This window comes from Nomascus leucogenys, chromosome 12 (genome assembly GCF_006542625.1).
Source record: "Nomascus leucogenys isolate Asia chromosome 12, Asia_NLE_v1, whole genome shotgun sequence".
Lineage (NCBI taxonomy): Eukaryota > Metazoa > Chordata > Mammalia > Primates > Hylobatidae > Nomascus > Nomascus leucogenys.
Genome location: NC_044392.1, coordinates 83,048,578 through 83,063,794, shown reverse-complemented (window position 1 = coordinate 83,063,794; position 15,217 = coordinate 83,048,578). Strand labels below are relative to the sequence as shown.

The 15,217-nt window shown below is 44.4% G+C and overlaps 1 pseudogene; it reads left to right on the top strand.

Moving 5' to 3' along the window:
- Positions 1-14,767: 14,767 nt before the first annotated feature.
- Positions 14,768-14,964, top strand: LOC100585333 (annotated as a pseudogene).
- Positions 14,965-15,217: the final 253 nt, after the last annotated feature.

Sequence of the window (15,217 nt, the reverse complement as noted above, 5' to 3'; positions counted from 1 at the left end):
TTCTCCAGTGAGAGCCTAGTGGATGGCAAAGGGTATGAAAGGAGGGTGTTGGGGCAGATAAATGACAACCGAAGCACAGAGAAGACCACCAGTAATTCTTACCTTTGCTTCAAGACTCAGCTCAACTGACATCCGCCCTCTCTTGTGCCTTCACCGCCCCGTGTTCCCCGCATGCTGACCAGTCGGTCCCCTGAAGGCAGGCACAGTGCCTTCCATTCTCCTGTCCCCTACCTACCTCACAGGCGTGATCCCAGTAAGTGTTTGGTTATGTGTTTCTGGAGTGAGAACAAAGGGCAGAGAAAAAGAGGAAGGGGAAGAAGGAAAAGGAAACCACAGAAGAAAGAAAAAGAAGAGAGGGGTTGAGAGACTCTTTGGGAAGCCAGCCTTTCAAGGTTCCAAGAATGTTTTCCAAAATCCTTCAAACCCAGATCCTAGTAAATGGTTTGGCTTCATCGCACATGCGCAGTAAAACTAAATGAGGGTCTGAGTCTGATTGACACTAGCCCTCTCCACAGCATCAGATGTGGCCATGTGAGCTTAAACACAGGGAGGAGGGCCTGCTGTCTAGCTTCTAGCTTGGTGTTGATTCCCTGTGTGTTTAAAGCCAGGTGAGAGATGAAGCAGGCAGGGCACATGCCACAGCAGATGTTGTTCCCCCTTCCTCAGAGCCAAGGGGGCCTGACTCGTCAGCTGGTCACCTCTCCAGGAGAGGACGGAAGCCACAGGGCCCCAGGGTCTAGCTGACGCTGCATTCCCAAAACCTGCAACAAGGAGATTGTGTTATTTCAGCCATGCTTCACTGGACGGCAAATATTTGAGCTGCTTTATGAGGATCTGGGACATTGCAGAGTCTTCAAATTCACAGCGAGCTGCCCCCGCATGAGAGTTAATTACTCATACCAGGCACTGTTTGCAGCGCCAGCTATGGAAATGGTTCCCAATCCCCAGTCACGTCTAAGTTGTGAGGGTGTGCTGAGACAACGAAAAGCTCAGTTAAGGCTACATTTCCAAAAACTCTGGGGGCTAATTTGCCCCAAACTTCTTGCTGTGGTGACAGTTATGAGACAGTGGCATGGAGACTTTCCTCCCTAATCACACCACCAGCAGAGAGAGGGCATCTCTGTTCTCGTTTATAGGACCAGAAAACTAGTTTTAAATGCCATCATTCCAACAGGAGTACAAGATGTGACTTTGGGCCCAAACTGGAACCTTTGGGCTGATATTTCTCCTCTTATAAAACTCAGCCATTGCTTGCAGCCTACTTCATGTGCTGGATTCTTGCATGAGTCTGTAGAGTGCTTCAAAGCACTTTTTTTGTTTGTTTTGAGACAGAGTTTCTCTCTTGTTGCCCAGGGTGGAGTGCAATGGTGCGATCTTGGCTCACCGCAACTTCCGCCTCCCGGGTTCAAGGGATTCTCCTGCCTCAGCCTCCCGAGTAGCTGGGATGATGTGCCACCATGCCCGGCTAATTTTGTATTTTTAGTAGAGACGGGATTTCTCCATTTTGGTCAGGCTGGTCTCGAACTCCCGACCTCAGGTGATCTGCCCACTTTGGCCTCCCAAAGTGCTGGGATTACAGGCATGAGCCACTGCGTCTGGCCACTTCAAAGCACTTTTGAAAATAGACTGTTTTCAAACAGTCAAATAGGGTCTTCAAATACAGACTGTTTTTAAACAGTGTGGTGGCTTTGTAAGGTGTCAACTGGACCACAATGAAGCCAAGTCTCAGAATTCCCTTTCCTCTACAGTTCTGCAAGTGAGATTTGGAAGGCAAAGTTGAGGCAGCAGCCATTTTTGTGTTCGGAAGGTGGATATAGGTACCAGGTACCGTGGCAGCTCATGTATGTTGTTAACTATCTCCTAGCCTACCTTGTTAGCGTGGGACTCCAGCTCCTGCCAGTTCCCTCCTTCAGCCCCTCCGAGTCCTGGGCCGGGTATGTGTGCACCTCTGACGAAAGGTACCAGCTGTTTCTGCAAGTCACCCACATCCTCAAGGCTGGAGATGGTGAAACAGATGGGAGTACCAGTTGTTCTTAATTGCTCTCCCTCATTGCACATTCAGTTCTCCTTTCCCTCTGGCCTACAACAACTTCAGTCCCAACACCAGATGCAGAGACAACAGTCTGGCATTGACGTCTCCATCAGGACCCACAATTGCTTAAGGCCTAATCCACATTTTTTTTTAAAAAAAAATTATCTTACCCTATTTCATGCATGATGATTCCACTTTTCTGATTGAGCCCTGCCTCATACGATGTATACAGCCAGGCCACCATGATAGACTTGGAAGGATAATGTGAGTAAGTGACAGCTAATCATGTCCAACCCCAATTTTAGTCATTAGATTGTTGTCCATTTCTAAATGGAGGCTTTCTGGAAGAGTGCTGCTGACCAGTTGATAAATTGACTGCTTTTAGTAAACTATCCTTTTACTTCCTCTTCTCCCCTTCTCTACCATAGGTATTCCACATAATTTCCACTGCGCTGAGATCAAGGCCAACCCATGCAAACTCCTATACCTCAAAACGTCCTTGCGTTTTCACCCATATTCTTTCCTTCACACGTCTAAGCAGAAATGATTTTCCCTTTCCCATGCTCACCCCTCTCCCTGGGACATTGGCCCAACTCCTCTCCCTCATTCCTGTTTTCTTTGTTTTTCTTTCTCTTACTTTATTCTCTTGCTTTCCAAAGAATCTTTCCCTCTGCCTTCAAACATATTGAGGTCATGTATTTTATTTTATTTTATTTTATTTTTTGTGAGACAGAGTTTTGCTCTTGTTGCCCAGGCTGGAGTGCAGTGGCGCAATCTTGGGTCACTGCAACCTCCACCTGCCAGGTTCAAGCGATTCTCCTGCCTCAGCCTCCTGGGTAGCTGGGATTACAGGTGCCCACCACCAAGCCCGACTAATATTTTGTATTTTCAGCAGAGATGGGGTTTCGCCATGCTGGGCAGGCTGGTCTCGAACTCCTGACCTCAGGTGATCCGCCCGCCTCAGCCTCCCAAAGTGCTGGGGTTACAGGTGTGAGCCACCACACTCAGCCCATGTATTTTATTTTTAAGAGTACCTTTCTTTGACCGTTACTACTTCAAACTTCCATCATATCTCTGCCTTCCCTCAAACTTCCTTAAAGGGAAACTGTTGCCTTCCATCTTCCCACTGCCTGAATCCCTACCTTCTATGCCAGAGGTTCTCGGGCTTGGCTGCACATGGGAATTCCCTGGAGCCAGGACCCACCTCCAGATGTTTTGATGGCGTTGCCGGAGAGTGTGTCCTAGGCCAGGGGGATCCTGCCCTCCCACATACTTGCAAAACCAATGCTCTTGATGGGAGAAGGGACAACTTAATAAGTCTCAAGCAAGTTAAGAAAGCTCGGAGGAAAAGGTGGATGTATTTGCCTACTTAAATTTTTTTTTTTTTTTTTTTTTTTTGAGACGGAGTCCCGCTCTGTCACCCAGGCTGGAGTGCAGTGGCGCAATCTTGGCTCACTGCAAGCTCCGCCTCCCGGGTTCACGCCATTCTCCTGCCTCAGCCTCTCGGAGTAGCTGGGACTACAGGCGCCCGCCACCGCGCCCGGCTAATTTTTTTTTATATTTTTAGTAGAGACGGGGTTTCATCGTGGTCTCGATCTCCTGACCTCATGATCCGCCCGCCTCGGCTTCCCAAAGTGCTGGGATTACAAGCGTGAGCCACCGCGCCCGGCCTGCCTACTTAAATTTTAAAGCTTCCAGGTAAATAAATTATTTTCCTGTTAAATTAATGAACACATTTTACATATTAATACTCAATGCTGGTGAGAACAAGCTTCTCATTCATTGCTAACAACTCAGTAACTAGGTATAATTCCTTGGAAAAACAATTTAGCGAACTATCCAGGGGCATAAAAATGTACATACTATTTAACTCATTATTTCTACTTCTGGAAATCTATCCTAAGGAAGTAATTCAAATGCTGAAATATAACTAAAGTACTCAAAATGCTGATTGCAGTATTATTTACAATCATGAAAAATTGGAAGCAACCTAAAAAAACAAAAGGGGAATGATAAATGTATTTATGGTGCATTTAGGGGTTCGAATATTAAGGTACAAATGAAAAGATAATTATGAAGACAATAACATGAAAAAATGCTTGTAAGTGGGGAAAAAAAGCAATATATGTAATTATTGATATAATGTAGGAGGAAAGTTGGTAAAGACAAATCAAGCCTGGCTTAAACTAATTATGTGGCTTTTTAAATGTCACAATTTCACATTTTAATAAATACTAAATATTAACTTGGGAATTTGGGCAAATAGACTTAGACCTTTTTTTTAAAAAAACTCTTCCAGCTGGAGATTTTTAGTTTTAACTTTAGTTGACTTTTCCAAATACATTTGAAAACAAGATTAGCAAGCTAGTTTTGTCCTGATAGCACTGTGCTCCCCTAAGCTTGAATCTTGTAAACAAGGCTCAGGATGATAACACAATTCTCTTGAATCTTATCCCTTTTTAGGGAAGCCGCTTTCATTTTTCCCAGCTGGAAGATTTGTGGAAGACATTTGACTTTATGCTCTTGTTTCAGTTTCATCAGTAACACAATTTCTCCAGTGGATTGTTTTTTCCTTGTGGCAAAAGGAAGAAATTCAGGCTCACAGTTAAATGCTAATTCTAGAAAGCAACCCTGAGGGACATTATTCTCAGCGTTTCCTGAATTCCTTGGTATAATAATGGATGGTCATTGTGTTTTGGGGTCCCCATTTGGACTTGGGGGTAGACGACAAAAATTAAATGAAGCTCTGAAATTATCCCTGAATGATATAAATGCATCACATAGTGAAACAGAACACACAAGTGACTGGGAATACAAAGAAGGCCGGTGAGATTTTGGGTTTTTTTTTCCAGTCTCGCTCTGTTGCCAGGCTGGAGTGCAGTGACACGATCTCGGCTCACTGCAACCTCTGCCTCCCAGGTTCAAGGGATTCCCCTGCCTCAGCCTCCTGAGTAGCTGGATCACAGGCACAGGCAACCATGCCAAGCTAATTTTTGTATTTCTGGTAGAGATGGAGTTTCACCATGTTGGCCAGGATGGTCTCCATCTCCTGATCTTGTGATCCACCCGCCTAGGCCTCCCAGAGTGCTGAGATTACAGGCGTGAACCATCGCGCCCGCTCGAGATTTTTTAAAAATCAAGAAAGGTGGAGGAGAGGCTCGTAGCACAATATAGACTGGACACCTCAGACTTCTGAAAGGCACACGCGGAGGTCTTTCTCTCATGTGGATTTTTGCCAGCCATGGTCACTATTTGCCATCCCTTTCCAAGGAGGACTGAACTGAATGCAAGTCCTCTTATAAGCACAAGCTTGTTCTGAGTTAGTGCTTCACTGAGAGAAAACGAGGATGTAGAGCTTCGAGAATAGGGGCCAGATGGTGTCACAGTGAAATACAGCACAGGCCCACTCAGGGCTTTGTTCAGAGCAAGGTGAATGTTGTATCCTGTTGGGACAACACTTTATTCTCTGAGGGACAATAAAGTGGCCACCCCCTGCTTTTACATGCATGCTTACACCTGTTTGCAGAGACAGGTTTGTAAGGCCTCCTTGCTAGAAAATGCATGCTTTTACTCTCTGGCTGAAAATATCTTGAGAGTAGATGCTTAAAAAGCACAAGATTTATATTTTCTATTTTATTTGTAAAAGTCCTAACTTGTCTGCAGGCTTGATTCCCTTGAAGCCTGCCATACTTTTCTTTGGAAACCTACATTTGTGGACAAAGGCATTGTTCATTCCCCAGAGCCCAAAGTCCAATTGAGTCCAACAATACGGAATTTTAAAAGCTCCAATTTTGTTTTCTTGAGTGATCTAGGGTTTTTCACCTGCTATTGGTTTTTCCTTAGAAGACTCAAGGGTAAGTGTGTCAGACACGGACCAGAATCAAAGTACTATGCAGTATTTTGAAAAGAGCAAAACTATGTGGAAACATACCTGTTTGTCACAGTACCATTTGGAAGTCGTTTGTACAAAGGACAGCAATGCATTTATGTTGCATTTGGGAATAGCATAGATAGAATTTGAAATAAATTGCAGTGATATATAGTGCACCACTTTCAACATCAAATTGCAGAACTTACATGAAATTCATAGTGCACTATAAATGCAGCCTCATGAACATCTGAACATCCTTTCTGCACACAGTCCCTTCCTGCCAGGTGTGCTCTAGAGACATAGTACAGTGGGATGGACTGCGGAGCAGCCGCCACAACTCCAGCCAATTAGAAGAAACTGCTGACTCATGCAAAAGTCTGAGGCAAGTTGCCGCAGTAAAGGAAGAGGCGCATTGGAGATATTAGAAGGCAGGCAACATTGACTTCTCTATCCAGTGTTGACCCCCCTTCACATTTCCCGAGGTGAGGTTCTTTTGGGCCTCGTAGCCCCGCCGGGCTAGAGGTCAACATTGACACTGTGTTTACACTTGGAATACACTGAAGGGACTGGCAGGAAAACCGCTGAGAAACACTAATGATGCAAGGCCGGTATTGCAGAAGAAAACTAAGGCAGTGATCTGCAAAAATCTAACATGGAACTCGATCTCAGCCAGGTTTCGAAAACCTGGGTATTCTCTTTTTTGAAATTGAAAGTAACTTTTTAGGAGCTAAGTGCAAACCTGGTTGTGTGGGTGGATTGCAGCAGGATCTAATTTGAGCACAGTTCTGAGAATCCAGACTCTGTGAAGTCCTTTCTGGCTATGCTAAAAACCCACTGCACGAGTTTGGTAAAGTTGCCTGATTTCTCTGTGCCCCACTTTACATGGTGGGGAAAGGACAAACTAGGGCATCATCAAAGGCTTAAGATAATAAAAGTTTTCCTTGACCTTTTAAAGAGATTGCATCAATAAAAATACGTAACTAGAGGAAAGTGATATCAGTGATGTAGGCTTCACTTCGAAAATATAGTACATTAAAAAAAATTAGACAGCGTTTCCTTTATCTTCTCAAGATGCTTATCTTCCACACAGTGGAGAACAAAATTTCTAAAACACCCATCAAATAATTCTGCCTCCCTGAATAAAGTCCCTCACTGGCTGCCGGTTGCTTACACAATGCAATTTGGATTCCTTGGCTCTGCAGCCAAAGCCCTCTGTGATTCGGTGCTGCCCACCTCTCTAGTGTCAACCCTCGCCCACCTTCCATGCACCTCCTCCCCAGGAGCTCCCGAAGGCTATACTCAAAGGGATGGGAGGGGCCCCACTGCCATGGTCACAGTGAAGATGCATCAGAAGACAGAGGTGATAAAAAACTTCCTGAGACCATCCACCCAAGTGGATGAAGAAACTCAGAAGACCGTGTCCTTGGCCACCCTGTACAGGAGTTCTACTAAGAGTCAGGCTTTCTCCACTGAGTTTCTGTGGATGTTTGCTCTTCATCTCTCCTCCCCCTCCCTGTTCTTGACCCAAGGTTTGCCAGAAGTACTCTGATGTTGCACATTATCTGTCAGCAAGGTTTACTGAGAAATCCAGTCCCAGCAACACCAAATGGCACAGACTCATCTGTACAGAGCCTGAAATACGTAGAAACAGGTAATGAGCTACGAAATGAGACAGAGACCCAGGCTGCAGGCAGATTGCCAAGGGCAGAAATACACAGAGGTTCTGGGTAACCATGGCTTGGAGGTGGCTCCAGTTCTGGGTCCCTGTCCTCGGCCCCTGCAGCCACCACATTTTCTAGTGTTTGCTTTCTGAACTAGGGGCCATTTTGCTGTCTTACCTCAGGGCGCCTATTGAATTCATCTTGCTGGTTCTGCCTTTTTAAGTGTTAGGTTCACCATGAACACAACTCAGCTGTCCTGTTGCCTTTGACCTCCAATTGCCCATGACTTCCACTTGCCCTAAGATAGGGGTGAAGGCACCTTATCAGGTCAACCAAAGAGCAGCCGTGTCTGCCTTCCCCTCAGATCAGGTGGACAAGTGAATCAAGAAACCATATGATTACAGCAGTCTTACTGTGAGCAGGCACCAGGCCAGCCTTTTACTTTTGTTACTGCCTTTTTTGGGGAGTGGAGTTGGGGGGTGGGATGGGGGACAGAGTCTTGCTCTGTCTCCCAGGCTGGAGTGCAGTGGTGCGACCTCGGCTCACTACAACCTCTGCCTCACGATTCAAGCAGTTCTCCTGCCTCAGCCTCCTGAGTAGCTGGGACTACAGGCATCCACTGCCATGCCTAGCTAATATATTTCGTATTTTTAGTAGAAACGGGTTTTACCATGTTGGCCAGGCTGGTCTCAAACTCCTGGCTTCAAGTGATCTGCCTGCCTCGGCCTTCTAAAGTGCTGGGATTATAGGTGTGAGTCACCGCGCCTGGCCTTGTTACTGCTTCTCCTCTCCCTCATCCTCCGATGAAGGTGTTATCATCCCCATTTTTCAGATGTGGAAGCTGACACTTAGAGAGGCTCAGTAACTTGCCCAAGGTCATAGCTAGAAGGGGATGGGACTGGGATTCCAACCCAGTCCAATCCAGTTCTGATCCCCAAAACTGCTCTCTTCTAGTATGCTAATCATTACATTGTGCTTAATATGGGTTAGATACTCTTCTAAGCACTTTACAGGCTGGGACCTACAATGGAGTATTCCAATAAACCTGCATTAAGTCAAAAATGCATGTACACCTAACCTACTGACATCACAGCTTAGCCTTAAACATGCTCAGAACACTTACATTAGCCTACAATTGGGTACAATTATGGAATACAAAGCATCTTTTATATTCATTAAAATAAAAATTGTATAATCATTAAAAATCAAAAATTCAGGATTTAAAGTTCAGTTTCTACTGAATGAGTGTCACTTTTGCACCATCACAGAGCCAAAAAATTTTAAGTCGGGACCACCAGTATTTATAACTCACTTAAACCTCACAACATCTGTAGGAAAGAGGAACAATTATCTCCATCTTCCAGAGGAAAATCTAAGGCCCAGAGAGTTTAAGCAACTTGCTTAATGTCGCACAGCTGTTAAGAGGCCGGGACAGGATCAGCCTGGCAGCCTAGATCCTCACTCCTGTGAGACACAAACTCCCCATGCTTCAGCCTCCTGAAGTGTCAGCACAACCAACACTTCTGGAGTGCCTCCCTTGGGTAGCACAGTGCGAAGGCACTGCAAGAAGAATGTAAAGTGCATACATGTCCTTGAACTCAAGGAGCTTACAAAGTCCAACTGACATGTCGGGAGTGGGGGTGGCAGTTGTGGGGGGTGGGGCAAGAGGCCTTTACAAAGGCATGCTGAGGGGGCATGTCTACCCTGCATCTCCAGGTTTACTTCTAAAAACCATAACAGAGTTCCTTTTTGGAAATCTTTACAATGTACAGACCTCTATGCTGTCAGGGGTGGCTGAGAAATAGCAAAACCCTGTCTTTGGCTTTATCTCCTTAGATAGAGGAGAAATCCACAGTTATGTGAGATCGAAGGAGAGCCAAGCTTTGACACTGTCCAGCTCTGCTTGCAGAGAAAGGCAGTGGCCGGAGCAGAGGCTGACCATGGAAGCTTGACCAAAGGCTGCTCAGCAGCAAACAAGACAGCCAGGTGCCCCCAGCAATGCCTGACCTCCCCTAGGCAGCTTGAAGCCTTTGCCTAGGCATCTGTCATTCTCTTCAGTCACTCTGGGCGAAGGAGCAGAGGCAAGGTCTGGGAGCTCCTTGGGCCATGGACACTGGTTTCTGCATCTGTTCTCCCCGGGGTTCTCTCGGACACCCCCTGGCTCACAGTGCAAGCTCAGTTAAGAATGCAAGCATTGGTGCCACACAGACTGAGTGGGAATCTAGCTAAGAGGCCTGGGGCGTGCCCATGGTTACCTTGTCTGTAAAATGGGGCTAACAACAGTTCCTATCTCAGAAGGCCATTGTGAGGAATAAACATAGTAATGTGTAATCTAAAATACGGGTCTGGCACATAGCTCCATGATGGTGCTCCATCAATGTTAGCTATTATTAAAATTCTAAAGCCCAAGTCAACTGTTAACTTTTTTCTGAATCCCTCTGTCCCTTCTCTAAGTTCTGGGCTTGTACAGTATTTTAGAGAAAGAGAGAGAGAGAGATCTCTGCTATGACACTGATCCTATTGAATTGTAATTACGTCCCTGTCTCTTCCACTAGATCATGACTTTCATCTGAGGGCTGGGCCTTACTCATGTGTATCCAGCACGGTGTCAGAGGCACTGCCAGTATTGGCTAAAGTAATTGATTAAACGGAATCCTATCCCTGTCCTGCCGTAGGGACCCCACAAGCCTCCCCACACTACCATCCCTCAGGTTGTAACTAGAGCCTGGACAGATGTGTCTGCTGTTCTAGGTAATGGGATTTCCTCTGAAGACCCTCTTTATTACCACATGGGCCTTTATCCAGCAGCAGGACACAAGGGAACATATAGGGACTCAAACCCTGAGCCAAGTTTCCAGACTGGGCCAGTAGATGTGTGGATTCTTACTTCCTTTGCCTTCTAACTGTTCAGCCTTCCTAAGTTCTCCATAGGGCGATAGCTTCCTAAATTTGTCCCTTACATTTTTCCCCTCTCCTCTAATTTCTTCTGAACACCAGTGCTTCTCAAAGTTTAACACGCACACAAATCACCTGGGGATCTTGTTCAAATGCAGAGTCTGATTGAACTGGACTGGGATGAGGCCAAAGTGCTGCATTTTTACCAAGCCCCTGGGAGATGAAGATGCTGTAGGTCCTCATTCCATAGCTTGAGGAGCAAGGCAGGGCACCACTGCCAGGATAATCTCCTAACACGGAACTGTGATCATGTCACTTTAGTGGATTTGAACAGACCCTTCACCAAAAGAGATATAAAGATGGCAAATAAACACGTGAAAAGATGCTCGGTATCATTAGTCATTAAGGAAATGCAAGTTAAGGCCACAATGACATTCCACCACACACAGAATAGCTAAAATTAAAAATTACAATACAGGCACACCTCAGAGATACGCAGGGTTCAGTTGCCACCAGGACAAAGCAAATATCACAAAAAAAACAAGTCGCATGAATTTCTTTGGTTTCGCAGAGCATATAAAAGTTCTGTTTACTCTATACGGTAGTCTACTAAGTGTACGAGAACATTATGTCTTAAAAAATGTATGTATCTTAATTTTAAAATACTTTACTGCTGAAAAATGCTAACAATCACCCAAGCCTTCAGCAAGTTCTCATCTTTTTGCTCATGGAGTGTCTTCCCTCAGTATTGACGGCTGCTGACTCATCAGGGGAGTGGTTGCTGAAAGTTGGAGTGGCTGTGGCAATTTCTTAAAGATAACAATGAAGTTTCCCACATCTATTGACTCTTCCTTTCATGAACATCTTCCCTGCAGCATCAGATGCTGTTTGATAGCATTTTACTCAAGTAGAACTTCTTTCAAAATTGGGGTCAATCCTCTCAAACCCTGCCATTGTTTTATCAACTAAGTTGATAGAATATTCTAAATTTTTTGTTGTCATTTTAACAATGTTCATGGCGTCTTCAACAGAAACAGGTTCTATCTCAAGAAACCACTTTTTTACTCATCCCTAAGAAGCAATTTCTCACCTCTTCAACTTTGATCATGAGATTGCAACTTTGATCATGAGAATTCAGTCTCACTTTCAGGCTCCACTTCTAACTCTAGTTCTTTTGCTATTTCTACCACATCTGCAGTGACTTCCTCCACTGACTTCTCGAACCCCTCAAAGTCATCCATCAGGATTAGAATCAACTTCTTTCAGACTCTTATGGATGCTAATATTTTGACCTCCTCTGATGAATCACAAATGTTCTTAACGTCATCTAGAATGGCGAATCCTTTCCAGAAGATTTTCCATGCACTTCCAGATCCCTCAGAGGAGTCACTATGTGTGGCAACTATAGCCTTATGAAATGTATTTCTTAAATAATAAGACTTAAACGTCAAAATTACTCCTGATTCATGGGCTGCAGAATGGATGTTGTGTTGCAAGGCATGAAAACAACAGTAGCCTCCTTGTACATCTCCACTCAGAGCTCTTGGGTGACAGGTTCATTATCAAAGAGCAGTCATATTTTAAAAGGAATCTTCTTTTCTGAGCGGTAGGTTTCAACAGTGGGCTTAGAATATTCAATAAACCATGCTGGAAATAGATGTGTTGTCATCCAGGCTTTGTTGTTCCACTTATAGAGCACATGTTAGCAAAATTCTAAGGGCCCTAGGATTTCTGGAATGGTGAATGAGCACTGGCTTCACCTTAAAGTCATCAACTGCATTAACCCTTATCAAGAGGGTCAGCCTATCCTTTGAAGCTTTGAAGCCAGGCATTGACTTCACCTCTCTAGCTATGAAAGCCACAGATGGCATCTTCTTCCAATATAAGCCTGTTTCATCTCCATTAAAAATCTGTTGTGTAGTGTAGCCACCTTCATCTATGATCTTTGCTAGATCTTCTGGATAACTTGCTGCAGCTTCTACATCAGCACTTGCTGCTTCACCTTGCACTTTTATGTGATGGAGATGGCTTCTTTCCTTAAACCTTGTGAACCAACCTCTACTAAGCTCAAACTTTTCTTCTGCAGCCTTTACAGAATTGAAGAGGGTTAGGAGCTTGTTTTGGATTAGGCTTTGGCTTAAGGGAATGTGGTGGCTGGTTTGATCTTTTATCCAGACCACTTAAATTTCTCCATATCAGCAATAAGGCTGTTTTGCTTTCTTATCATTTGTGTGTTCGCTGGAGTAGCATTTTTAATTTCCTTCGAAAACCTTTTCTTTGCAATCACAACTTGGTTAATTGGTGCAAGAGGCCTAGCTTTCAGCCTATTTCAGCTTTCAACATGTCTTACTCACTAAGCTTAATCATTTCTAGCTTTTAATTTAAAGTGAGAGATGTGCGACCCTTCCTTTCACTTGAACACTTAGAAGCCATTATAGGGTTATTAATTGGCCTAATGTAAAAATTGTTGTGTCTCAGGGAATAGGAAGGCCCAAGGAAAGGGAGAGAGATGGAGGAACAGCGAGTCAATGGAGCAGTCAGACACACATGACATTTATTGATTAAGTTCACCATCTTATAGATGGCTGGTTTGTGGTGTACCAAGACAATTACAATAGTAACATCAAAGATCACTGATCACAGATTAACATGGCATATATAATAATAATGAAAATGTTTGAAATATTGTGAGAATTACCAAACTGTGACACAGAGACCCGAAGTGAACACTTGCTGTTGGAAAAATGGCACCAATAGACTCGGTGGGGTTGCCGCAGACCTTCAATGAGGAGTTGCTGCAGACCTTCAATGAGTAAAAAGCACAGTATTTGTGAAGCACAATAAAGCAATGCACAATAAAACGAGGTGTGCCTGTGCTAAGTGCTGGTGAGGATGTGGATAATTAGAACTTTCAAATACTACATCTACTTTGGAAAATAGTTTGGCGGGTTTCTTTTATTTATTTATTTATTTAGACGTAATCTTGCTCTGTTGCCAGGCTGGAATGTAGTGGCGCAATCTCGGCTCACTGCAACCTCCGCCTCCCGGGTTCAAGTGATTCCCCTGCCTCAGTCTCCCCAATAGCTGGGACTACAACGCATGCCACCACGTCTGGCTAATTTTTTTCTGTATTTTAGTTGAGATGGAGTTTCTCCATGTTGGCCTGGCTGGTCTCGAACTCCTGACCTCAGTTGATCCGCCCACCTCGGCCTCCAAAAGTGCTGGGATTACAGGCGTGAGCCACTGCACCTGGCCAGTAGGTTTCTTTTCAAAATAAAGTTGAGCATATATTTATAAACGCTTATTCAATTCAACAATCTTAGTCTTATTTATTTGGGAATTTACCCAAGTGAATTGAAAACTTATGTTCACACAAAAACCTGTACATGAATGTTGATGGTAGGTTTATTTATAATCGTCCCTATCCGGAAATAGCCCAAATGCCCTTCAACTGGTGAATGGATAAACAATGGGCATATCCACACAATAGAATACTACTTAACAAGGAAAGTGACAGACTGTTGATACACACAAAAACATAGATAGATCTCAAATGTGTTATTCTAAGTGAAAGAAACCACATTTAAGAAGCTGCTTCCTATATGATTCCATGTATAGGACATTCTATAAAAGGGAAGACTATAGAGATGGACAACAGATCGGTGTTTTGTTGTTGTTGTAGTTTTGAGATGGAGTTTCGCTCTGTTGCCCAGGCTGGAATGCAATGGCACAATCTCAGCTCACTGCAACCTCCGCCTCCCGGGTTCAAGGATTCTCCTGCCTCAGCCTCCTGAGTAGCTGGGATTATAGGCGCCTGCCACCACGCCCGGCTAATTTTTTGTATTTTTAGTAGAAACAGGGTTTCACCATATTGGTCAGGCTGGTCTTGAACTCCTGACCTCAGGTGATCCATCCGCCTCAGCCTCCCAAAGTGTTGGGATTACAGGCATGAGCCACCACACCTGGCCACGTCGGTGGTTTTGAGGGGCTAGTGTGGGGGGAAAGGTTGACTACAGAGGCATAAACAAATGTCGTGACATGTTGGAAACATTCTACAGCTTGACTGTGGTGGTGTTTACACGAATACATACATTGGCCAAAGCTCATAGAACGCTAAAAAGGATGGATTTTACTGCATGTAAATTATACCTCAAAAACAATAATAAGGGCTGGGTCCAGTGTCTCATGCCTGAATCACAGTGCTTTGGGAGGCTGAGGTAGAAGTATCACTGAAGCCAGAAGTTTGACACCAGCGCCCTCTCTTCCTTTCTCCGCCATGGTGGTGTGTGCCTGACTCCGCTTCTCGCCATGTCTTCTCACAAGACTTTCAGAATTAAGCAGTTCCTGGCCAAGAAACAAAAGCAAAATCGTCCTATTCCCCAGTGGATTCGGATGAAAACTGGTAATAAAATCAGGTACAACTCCAAAAGGAGACATTGGAGAAGAACCAAGCTGGGTCTATAAGGAATTGCACATGAGATGGCACACATATTTATGCTGTCTGAAGGTCACAATCATGTTAACATATCAAGCTGAAAATGTCACCACTATCTGGAGAGTTCAACATGTTTTCCTCTCTGAGTCTATTATAAACATGTTGGTTGGCTGGGTTCGGTAATAAATATGTGAGGCCTTTCATTTAAAAAAAAAAAAGAAGAAGAAGAAGAAGTTTGACACCAGCCTGGCAACATAGACTCTGTCTTTACAAAAAAGCATGCGTGCACGAGACTGAGAGAGAGAGAGAGACAGAGAGAGAGA